This window comes from Mustelus asterias, chromosome 18, assembly GCF_964213995.1.
Source record: "Mustelus asterias chromosome 18, sMusAst1.hap1.1, whole genome shotgun sequence".
In the NCBI taxonomy this organism is placed as follows: domain Eukaryota; kingdom Metazoa; phylum Chordata; class Chondrichthyes; order Carcharhiniformes; family Triakidae; genus Mustelus; species Mustelus asterias.
Genome location: NC_135818.1, coordinates 32,467,057 through 32,479,099, shown reverse-complemented (window position 1 = coordinate 32,479,099; position 12,043 = coordinate 32,467,057). Strand labels below are relative to the sequence as shown.

Here is a 12,043-nt window from a genome sequence, read left to right as displayed (position 1 = left end):
ACACGCCCCGCAGCTCGCACACACGCCCCGCAGCTCGCACACACGCCCCGCAGCTCGCACACACGCCCTGCAGCTCGCACACACCCTGCAGCTCGCACACACAACCTGCAGCCCGCACACACACCCTGCAGCTCGCACACACACCCTGCAGCTCGCACACACGCCCTGCAGCTCGCACACACGTCCTGCAGCTCGCACACACCCTGCAGCTCGCGCAGATGCCCTGCAGCTCGCACACACACCCTGCAGCTCACACACACGCCCTGCTGCTCGCACATGTCCTGCAGCTCGCACACACACCCTGCAGCTCGCGCACACACCCTCCAGCTCGCGCACACCCTGCAGCCCGCGCGGACGCCCTGCAGCTCGCGCAGATGCCCTGCAGCTCGCACACACCCTGCAGCTCGCACAAACACCCTGCAGCTCACACACACGCCCTGCTGCTCGCACATGTCCTGCAGCTCGCACACACACCCTGCAGCTCGCGCACACACCCTCCAGCTCGCGCACACCCTGCAGCCCGCGCAGACGCCCTGCAGCTCGCGCAGTCGCCCTGCAGCTCGCGCACACGCCCTGCAGCTCGCGCATATCCTGCAGCTCGCGCACACCCCCTGCAGCTCGCACACACCGCCTGCAGCTCGCACACATCCCCTGCAGCTCGCACACATCCCCTGCAGCTCGCACACATCCCCTGCAGCTCGCACACAACACCTGCAGCTCGCGCACACTCCCTGCAGCTCGCGCACACGCCCTGCAGCTCGCGCACACACCCTGCAGCTCGCGCACACGCCCTGCAGCTCGCGCACACGCCCTGCAGCTCGCGCACACGCCCTGCAGCTCGCACACACGCCCTGCAGCTCGCACACACGCCCTGCAGCTCGCACACACGCCCTGCAGCTCGCACACACGCCCTGCAGCTCGCACACACGCCCTGCAGCTCGCACACACGCCCTGCAGCTCGCACACACGCCCTGCAGCTCGCACACACGCCCTGCAGCTCGCACACACGCCCCGCAGCTCGCACACACGCCCCGCAGCTCGCACACACGCCCCGCAGCTCGCACACACGCCCCGCAGCTCGCACACACGCCCCGCAGCTCGCACACACGCCCCGCAGCTCGCACACACGCCCTGCAGCTCGCACACACCCTGCAGCTCGCACACACAACCTGCAGCCCGCACACACACCCTGCAGCTCGCACACACACCCTGCAGCTCGCACACACGCCCTGCAGCTCGCACACACGTCCTGCAGCTCGCACACACCCTGCAGCTCGCACACACACGCTGCAGCACGCACACACCCTGCAGCTCGCACACACCCTGCAGCTCGCACACACGCCCTGCAGCTCGCACACACGTCCTGCAGCTCGCACACACGTCCTGCAGCTCGCACACACCCTGCAGCTCGCACACACGCCCTGCAACTCGCACACACGCCCTGCAACTCGCACACACGCCCTGCAGCTCGCACACACGCCCTGCAGCTCGCGCACACGCCCGGCAGCTCGCGCACACGCCCGGCAGCTCGCGCACACGCCCTGCAGCTCACGCACACCCCCTGCAGCTCGCACACACGCCTTGCAGCTCGCACACACGCCCTGCAGCTCGCACACACGCCCTGCAGCTCGCACACACGCCCTGCAGCTCGCACACACGCCCTGCAGCTCGCACACACGCCCTGCAGCTCGCACACACGCCCTGCAGCTCGCACACACGCCCTGCAGCTCGCACACACCCTGCAGCTCGCACACACACCCTGCAGCTCGCACACACACCCTGCAGCTCGCACACACACCCTGCAGCCCGCACAAACCCTGCAGCCCGCACATACCCTGCAGCCCGCACATACCCTGCAGCCCGCACACGCCCTGCAGCTCGCACACACACTGCAGCTCGCACACACACTGCAGCTCGCACACACACTGCAGCTCGCACACACACTGCAGCTCGCACACACACTGCAGCTCGCACACACACTGCAGCTCGCACACACACTGCAGCTCGCACACACGCCCTGCAGCTCGCACACACACCCTGCAGCTCGCACACACACCCTGCAGCTCGCACACATGCCCTGCAGCTCGCACACACCCTGCAGCGCGCACACACGCCCTGCAGCTCGCGCACACGTCCTGCGGCTCGCACACGTCCTGCGGCTCGCGCACACACCCTGCAGCTCGCGCACACGCCCTGCAGCTCACACACCTCCTGCGGCTCGCACACACACCCTGCAGCTCGCACACACGCCCTGCCACTCGCACACGTCCTGCAGCTCGCACACACTCCCTGCAGCTCGCACACACTCCCTGCAGGTCGCACACACACCCTGCAGCTCGCACACGTCCTGCAGCTTGCACACACACCCTGCAGCTCGCGCACACGCCCTGCAACTCACACACATGCCCTGCAGCTCGCACACACACCCTGCAGCTCGCACACACACCCTGCAGCTCGCACACACACCCTGCAGCTCGCACACTCCCTGCAGCTCGCACAAGCCTTGCAGCTCACACAAGCCTTGCAGCTCACACACACACCCTGCAGCTCGCACAAGCCTTGCCTTGCAGCTCGCACACACCTCTCACATGCCCTGCAGTTTATACAAGACTTGTACACGCACTGCGGCTCGCACCAGCCCTGCAGCCTGCACATGCCTCACACACGCACTGCAGCTCGCACACGCCCTGCAGCTCGCGCACACGCCCTGCAGCTCGCACACATCCTGCAGCTCGCACACACCCCCTGCAGCTCGCGCACATCCCCTGCAGCTCGCGCACATCCCCTGCAGCTCGCGCACAACCCCTGCAGCTCGCGCACACTACCTGCAGCTCGCGCACACACCCTGCAGCTCGCGCACACGCCCTGCAGCTCGCGCACACGCCCTGCAGCTCGCACACACGCCCTGCAGCTCGCACACACGCCCTGCAGCTCGCACACACGCCCTGCAGCTCGCACACACGCCCTGCAGCTCGCACACACGCCCTGCAGCTCGCACACACGCCCCGCAGCTCGCACACACGCCCCGCAGCTCGCACACACGCCCCGCAGCTCGCACACACGCCCTGCAGCTCGCACACACCCTGCAGCTCGCACACACGCCCTGCAGCTCGCACACACGCCCTGCAGCTCGCACACACGCCCTGCAGCTCACGCACACCCCCTGCAGCTCGCACACACGCCCTGCAGCTCGCGCACACGCCCTGCAGCTCGCGCACACGCCCTGCAGCTCGCGCACACGCCCTGCAGCTCGCGCACACGCCCTGCTTCTCGCGCACACGCCCCTTCTCGCGCACACGCCCTGCAGCTCGCACACACGCCCTGCAGCTCGCACACACGCCCTGCAGCTCGCACACACGCCCTGCAGCTCGCACACACGCCCTGCAGCTCGCACACACGCCCTGCAGCTCGCACACACGCCCTGCAGCTCGCACACACGCCCTGCAGCTCGCACACACGCCCCGCAGCTCGCACACACGCCCCGCAGCTCGCACACACGCCCCGCAGCTCGCACACACGCCCCGCAGCTCGCACACACGCCCCGCAGCTCGCACACACCCTGCAGCTCGCACACACAACCTGCAGCCCGCACACACACCCTGCAGCTCGCACACACACCCTGCAGCTCGCACACACGCCCTGCAGCTCGCACACACGTCCTGCAGCTCGCACACACCCTGCAGCTCGCACACACCCTGCAGCTCGCACACACACGCTGCAGCACGCACACACCCTGCAGCTCGCACACACCCTGCAGCTCGCACACACGCCCTGCAGCTCGCACACACGTCCTGCAGCTCGCACACACGTCCTGCAGCTCGCACACACGTCCTGCAGCTCGCACACACCCTGCAGCTCGCACACACGCCCTGCAGCTCGCACACACGCCCTGCAACTCGCACACACGCCCTGCAGCTCGCACACACGCCCTGCAGCTCGCGCACACGCCCGGCAGCTCGCGCACACGCCCGGCAGCTCGCGCACACGCCCTGCAGCTCACGCACACCCCCTGCAGCTCGCACACACGGCTTGCAGCTCGCACACACGCCCTGCAGCTCGCACACACGCCCTGCAGCTCGCACACACGCCCTGCAGCTCGCACACACGCCCTGCAGCTCGCACACACGCCCTGCAGCTCGCACACACGCCCTGCAGCTCGCACACACGCCCTGCAGCTCGCACACACGCCCTGCAGCTCGCACACACCCTGCAGCTCGCACACACCCTGCAGCTCGCACACACACCCTGCAGCTCGCACACACACCCTGCAGCTCGCACACACGCCCTGCAGCCCGCACAAACCCTGCAGCCCGCACATACCCTGCAGCCCGCACATACCCTGCAGCCCGCACACGCCCTGCAGCTCGCACACACACTGCAGCTCGCACACACACTGCAGCTCGCACACACACTGCAGCTCGCACACACACTGCAGCTCGCACACACACTGCAGCTCGCACACACGCCCTGCAGCTCGCACACACACCCTGCAGCTCGCACACACACCCTGCAGCTCGCACACACACCCTGCAGCTCGCACACATGCCCTGCAGCTCGCACACACCCTGCAGCGCGCACACACGCCCTGCAGCTCGCGCACACGTCCTGCAGCTCGCACACGTCCTGCGGCTCGCGCACACACCCTGCAGCTCGCGCACACGCCCTGCAGCTCACACACCTCCTGCGGCTCGCACACACACCCTGCGGCTCGCGCACACACCCTGCAGCTCGCGCACACGCCCTGCAGCTCGCACACACGCCCTGCCACTCGCACACGTCCTGCAGCTCGCACACACTCCCTGCAGCTCGCACACACTCCCTGCAGGTCGCACACACACCCTGCAGCTCGCACACGTCCTGCAGCTCGCACACACACCCTGCAGCTCGCGCACACGCCCTGCAACTCACACACATGCCCTGCAGCTCGCACACACACCCTGCAGCTCGCACACACACCCTGCAGCTCGCACACACACCCTGCAGCTCGCACACTCCCTGCAGCTCGCACAAGCCTTGCAGCTCACACACACACCCTGCAGCTCGCACAAGCCTTGCCTTGCAGCTCGCACACACCTCTCACATGCCCTGCAGTTTATACAAGACTTGTACACGCACTGCGGCTCGCACCAGCCCTGCAGCCTGCACATGCCTCACACACGCACTGCAGCTCGCACACGCCCTGCAGCTCGCGCACACGCCCTGCAGCTCGCACACATCCTGCAGCTCGCGCACACCACCTGCAGCTCGCGCACATCCCCTGCAGCTCGCGCACATCCCCTGCAGCTCGCGCACAACCCCTGCAGCTCGCGCACACTACCTGCAGCTCGCGCACACGCCCTGCAGCTCGCGCACACGCCCTGCAGCTCGCGCACACGCCCTGCAGCTCGCACACACGCCCTGCAGCTCGCACACACGCCCTGCAGCTCGCACACACGCCCTGCAGCTCGCACACACGCCCTGCAGCTCGCACACACGCCCTGCAGCTCGCACACACGCCCCGCAGCTCGCACACACGCCCCGCAGCTCGCACACACGCCCCGCAGCTCGCACACACGCCCTGCAGCTCGCACACACGCCCTGCAGCTCGCACACACCCTGCAGCTCGCACACACACCCTGCAGCTCGCACACACGCCCTGCAGCTCGCACACACGCCCTGCAGCTCGCACACACGTCCTGCAGCTCGCACACACACCCTGCAGCTCGCACACACGCCCTGCAGCTCGCACACACGCCCTGCAGCTCGCGCACACGTCCTGCAGCTCGCACACACACCCTGCAGCTCGCACACACGCCCTGCAGCTCGCACACACGTCCTGCAGCACGCACACACGTCCTGCAGCTCGCACACGTCCTGCGGCTCGCGCACACACCCTGCAGCTCGCGCACACGCCCTGCAGCTCGCACACACGCCCTGCAGCTCGCACACACACCCTGCCACTCGCACACGTCCTGCAGCTCGCACACACTCCCTGCAGCTCGCACACACTCCCTGCAGCTCGCACACACACCCTGCAGCTCGCACACGTCCTGCAGCTCACACACATGCCCTGCAGCTCGCACACACACCCTGCAGCTCGCACACACACCCTGCAACTCACGCACACCCCCTGCAGCTCACACACACACCCTGCAGCTCACACACACACCCTGCAGGTGCACACACACCCTGCAGCTCGCACACACACCCTGCAGGTGCACACACCCCCTGCAGCTCGCACACACACCCTGCAGGTGCACACACACCCTGCAGCTCGCACACCCCCTGCAGCTCACACACACCCTGCAGCTCGCACACACACACTGCAGCTCGCACACACCCTGCAGCTCGCACACACCCTGCAGCTCACACACACACCCTGCAGCTCACACACCCTCTGCAGCTCACACACACACCCTGCAGCTCGCACACCCCCTGCAGCTCGCACACACCCTGCAGCTCGCACACACCCCCTGCAGCTCGCACACACCCTGCAGCTCGCACACACACCCTGCAGGTGCACACACACCCTGCAGCTCGCACACCCCCTGCAGCTCACACACACACCCTGCAGCTCGCACACACACCCTGCAGCTCGCACACACACCCTGCAGCTCGCACACACACCCTGCAGCTCGCACACCCCCTGCAGCTCGCACACACACCCTGCAGCTCGCACACACCCTGCAGCTCACACACACACCCTGCAGCTCACACACCCCCTGCAGCTCACACACACACCCTGCAGCTCACACACCCCCTGCAGCTCGCACACACCCTGCAGCTCGCACACACCCCCTGCAGCTCGCACACACCCTGCAGCTCGCACACACACCCTGCAGGTGCACACACCCCCTGCAGCTCGCACACACACCCTGCAGGTGCACACACACCCTGCAGCTCGCACACCCCCTGCAGCTCGCACACACACCCTGCAGCTCGCACACACACCCTGCAGCTCGCACACACACCCTGCAGCTCGCACACACACCCTGCAGCTCGCACACACACCCTGCAGCTCGCACACCCCCTGCAGCTCGCACACACACCCTGCAGCTCGCACACACACCCTGCAGCTCGCACACACACCCTGCAGGTGCACACACACCCTGCAGCTCGCACACCCCCTGCAGCTCGCACACACACCCTGCAGCTCGCACACACACCCTGCAGCTCGCACACACACCCTGCAGGTGCACACACACCCTGCAGCTCGCACACACACCCTGCAGCTCGCACACACACCCTGCAGCTCGCACACCCCCTGCAGCTCGCACACACACCCTGCAGCTCGCACACACACCCTGCAGCTCGCACACACACCCTGCAGCTCGCACACACACCCTGCAGCTCGCACACACACCCTGCAGCTCGCACACACCCCCTGCAGCTCACACACACACGCTGCAGCTCGCACACACACCCTGCAGCTCGTACACACCCTGCAGCTCGCACACACCCCCTGCAGCTCGCACACCCCCTGCAGCTCGCACACACACCCTGCAGCTCGCACATACACCCTGCAGCTCGCACACCCCCTGCAGCTCGCACACACACACTGCAGCTCGCACACCCCCTGCAGCTCGCACACACACCCTGCAGCTCACACACACACCCTGCAGCTCACACACCCCCTGCAGCCCGCGCACACACCCTGCAACTCACGCACACATCCTGCAGCTCACACACACACCCTGCAGCTCACACACACACCCTGCAGCTCCCACACACACCCTGCAGCTCACACACACACCCTGCAGCTCCCACACACACCCTGCAGCTCACACACACACCCTGCAGCTCACACACACACCCTGCAGCTCACACACACACCCTGCAGCTCACACACACCCTGCAGCCCGCACACACACCCTGCAACTCACGCACACACCCTGCAGCTCACACACACACCCTGCAGCTCACACACACACCCTGCAGCTCACACACCCCCTGCAGCCCGCACACACGCCCTGCAACTCACACACACGCCCTGCAGCTCGCACACACGCCCTGCAGCTCGCACACACGCCCTGCAGCTCGCACACACGCCCTGCAGCTCGCACACACGCCCTGCAGCTCGCACACACGCCCTGCAGCTCGCACACACGCCCTGCAGCTCGCACACACGCCCTGCAGCTCGCACACACGCCCTGCAGCTCGCACACACGCCCTGCAGCTCGCACACACGCCCTGCAGCTCGCACACACGCCCTGTAGCTCGCACACACGCCCTGCAGCTCGCACACACGCCCTGCAGCTCGCGCACACACCCTGCAGCTCGCGCACACACCCTGCAGCTCACGCACACACCCTGCAGCTCGCACATACCCTGCAGCTCACGCGCACACCCTGCAGCTCGCACGCACACCCTGCAGCTCGCGCACACACCCTGCAGCTCGCGCACACACCCTGCAGCTCGCACACACGCCCTGCCACTCGCACACGTCCTGCAGCTCGCACACACTCCCTGCAGCTCGCACACACTCCCTGCAGGTCGCACACACACCCTGCAGCTCGCACACGTCCTGCAGCTCGCACACACACCCTGCAGCTCGCGCACACGCCCTGCAACTCACACACATGCCCTGCAGCTCGCACACACACCCTGCAGCTCGCACACACACCCTGCAGCTCGCACACACACCCTGCAGCTCGCACACTCCCTGCAGCTCGCACAAGCCTTGCAGCTCACACACACACCCTGCAGCTCGCACAAGCCTTGCCTTGCAGCTCGCACACACCTCTCACATGCCCTGCAGTTTATACAAGACTTGTACACGCACTGCGGCTCGCACCAGCCCTGCAGCCTGCACATGCCTCACACACGCACTGCAGCTCGCACACGCCCTGCAGCTCGCGCACACGCCCTGCAGCTCGCACACATCCTGCAGCTCGCACACACCCCCTGCAGCTCGCGCACATCCCCTGCAGCTCGCGCACATCCCCTGCAGCTCGCGCACAACCCCTGCAGCTCGCGCACACTACCTGCAGCTCGCGCACACACCCTGCAGCTCGCGCACACGCCCTGCAGCTCGCGCACACGCCCTGCAGCTCGCACACACGCCCTGCAGCTCGCACACACGCCCTGCAGCTCGCACACACGCCCTGCAGCTCGCACACACGCCCTGCAGCTCGCACACACGCCCTGCAGCTCGCACACACGCCCCGCAGCTCGCACACACGCCCCGCAGCTCGCACACACGCCCCGCAGCTCGCACACACGCCCTGCAGCTCGCACACACGCCCTGCAGCTCGCAGACACCCTGCAGCTCGCACACACACCCTGCAGCTCGCACACACACCCTGCAGCTCGCACACACGCCCTGCAGCTCGCACACACGTCCTGCAGCTCGCACACACGCCCTGCAGCTCGCACACACGCCCTGCAGCTCGCACACACGCCCTGCAGCTCGCGCACACGTCCTGCAGCTCGCACACACACCCTGCAGCTCGCACACACGTCCTGCAGCTCGCACACGTCCTGCGGCTGGCGCACACACCCTGCAGCTCACGCACACGCCCTGCAGCTCACACACCTCCTGCAGCTCGCACACACACCCTGCGGCTCGCGCACACACCCTGCAGCTCGCGCACACGCCCTGCAGCTCGCGCACACGCCCTGCAGCTCGCACACACACCCTGCCACTCGCACACGTCCTGCAGCTCGCACACACTCCCTGCAGCTCGCACACACTCCCTGCAGCTCGCACACACTCCCTGCAGCTCGCACACACACCCTGCAGCTCGCACACGTCCTGCAGCTCGCACACACGCCCTGCAGCTCGCGCACACGCCCTGCAACTCACACACATGCCCTGCAGCTCGCACACACACCCTGCAGCTCGCACACACACCCTGCAACTCACGCACACCCCCTGCAGCTCACACACACACCCTGCAGCTCACACACACACCCTGCAGGTGCACACACACCCTGCAGCTCGCACACACACCCTGCAGGTGCACACACCCCCTGCAGCTCGCACACACACCCTGCAGGTGCACACACACCCTGCAGCTCGCACACCCCCTGCAGCTCACACACACCCTGCAGCTCGCACACACACACTGCAGCTCGCACACACCCTGCAGCTCGCACACACCCTGCAGCTCACACACACACCCTGCAGCTCACACACCCTCTGCAGCTCACACACACACCCTGCAGCTCACACACCCCCTGCAGCTCGCACACACCCTGCAGCTCGCACACACCCCCTGCAGCTCGCACACACCCTGCAGCTCGCACACACACCCTGCAGGTGCACACACACCCTGCAGCTCGCACACCCCCTGCAGCTCACACACACACCCTGCAGCTCGCACACACACCCTGCAGCTCGCGCACAACCCCTGCAGCTCGCGCACAACCCCTGCAGCTCGCGCACAACCCCTGCAGCTCGCGCACACTACCTGCAGCTCGCGCACACGCCCTGCAGCTCGCGCACACGCCCTGCAGCTCGCGCACACGCCCTGCAGCTCGCACACACGCCCTGCAGCTCGCACACACGCCCTGCAGCTCGCACACACGCCCTGCAGCTCGCACACACGCCCTGCAGCTCGCACACACGCCCTGCAGCTCGCACACACGCCCCGCAGCTCGCACACACGCCCCGCAGCTCGCACACACGCCCTGCAGCTCGCACACACCCTGCAGCTCACACACACGCCCTGCAGCTCGCACACACGCCCTGCAGCTCGCACACACGCCCTGCAGCTCACGCACACCCCCTGCAGCTCGCACACACGCCCTGCAGCTCGCGCACACGCCCTGCAGCTCGCGCACACGCCCTGCAGCTCGCGCACACGCCCTGCTTCTCGCGCACACGCCCCTTCTCGCGCACACGCCCTGCAGCTCGCACACACGCCCTGCAGCTCGCACACACGCCCTGCAGCTCGCACACACGCCCTGCAGCTCGCACACACGCCCTGCAGCTCGCACACACGCCCTGCAGCTCGCACACACGCCCTGCAGCTCGCACACACGCCCTGCAGCTCGCACACACGCCCCGCAGCTCGCACACACGCCCCGCAGCTCGCACACACGCCCCGCAGCTCGCACACACGCCCCGCAGCTCGCACACACGCCCCGCAGCTCGCACACACCCTGCAGCTCGCACACACAACCTGCAGCCCGCACACACACCCTGCAGCTCGCACACACGCCCTGCAGCTCGCACACACGCCCTGCAGCTCGCACACACGTCCTGCAGCTCGCACACACCCTGCAGCTCGCACACACCCTGCAGCTCGCACACACACGCTGCAGCACGCACACACCCTGCAGCTCGCACACACCCTGCAGCTCGCACACACGCCCTGCAGCTCGCACACACGTCCTGCAGCTCGCACACACGTCCTGCAGCTCGCACACACGTCCTGCAGCTCGCACACACCCTGCAGCTCGCACACACGCCCTGCAGCTCGCACACACGCCCTGCAACTCGCACACACGCCCTGCAGCTCGCACACACGCCCTGCAGCTCGCGCACACGCCCGGCAGCTCGCGCACACGCCCGGCAGCTCGCGCACACGCCCTGCAGCTCACGCACACCCCCTGCAGCTCGCACACACGCCTTGCAGCTCGCACACACGCCCTGCAGCTCGCACACACGCCCTGCAGCTCGCACACACGCCCTGCAGCTCGAACACACGCCCTGCAGCTCGCACACACGCCCTGCAGCTCGCACACACGCCCTGCAGCTCGCACACACGCCCTGCAGCTCGCACACACCCTGCAGCTCGCACACACCCTGCAGCTCGCACACACACCCTGCAGCTCGCACACACACCCTGCAGCTCGCACACACACCCTGCAGCCCGCACAAACCCTGCAGCCCGCACATACCCTGCAGCCCGCACATACCCTGCAGCCCGCACACGCCCTGCAGCTCGCACACACACTGCAGCTCGCACACACACTGCAGCTCGCACACACACTGCAGCTCGCACACACACTGCAGCTCGCACACACACTGCAGCTCGCACACACGCCCTGCAGCTCGCACACACACCCTGCAGCTCGCACACACACCCTGCAGCTCGCACACATGCCCTGCAGCTCG

At 67.7% G+C, this 12,043-nt stretch overlaps 1 protein-coding gene across 1 annotated transcript in view; it reads right to left on the bottom strand.

Annotated features, from left to right (window-relative positions):
- scfd1 (sec1 family domain containing 1) overlaps nt 1–12,043 on the bottom strand; it is a 451,124-nt gene that overhangs the window by 71,336 nt on the left and 367,745 nt on the right. The window lies entirely within an intron of this gene.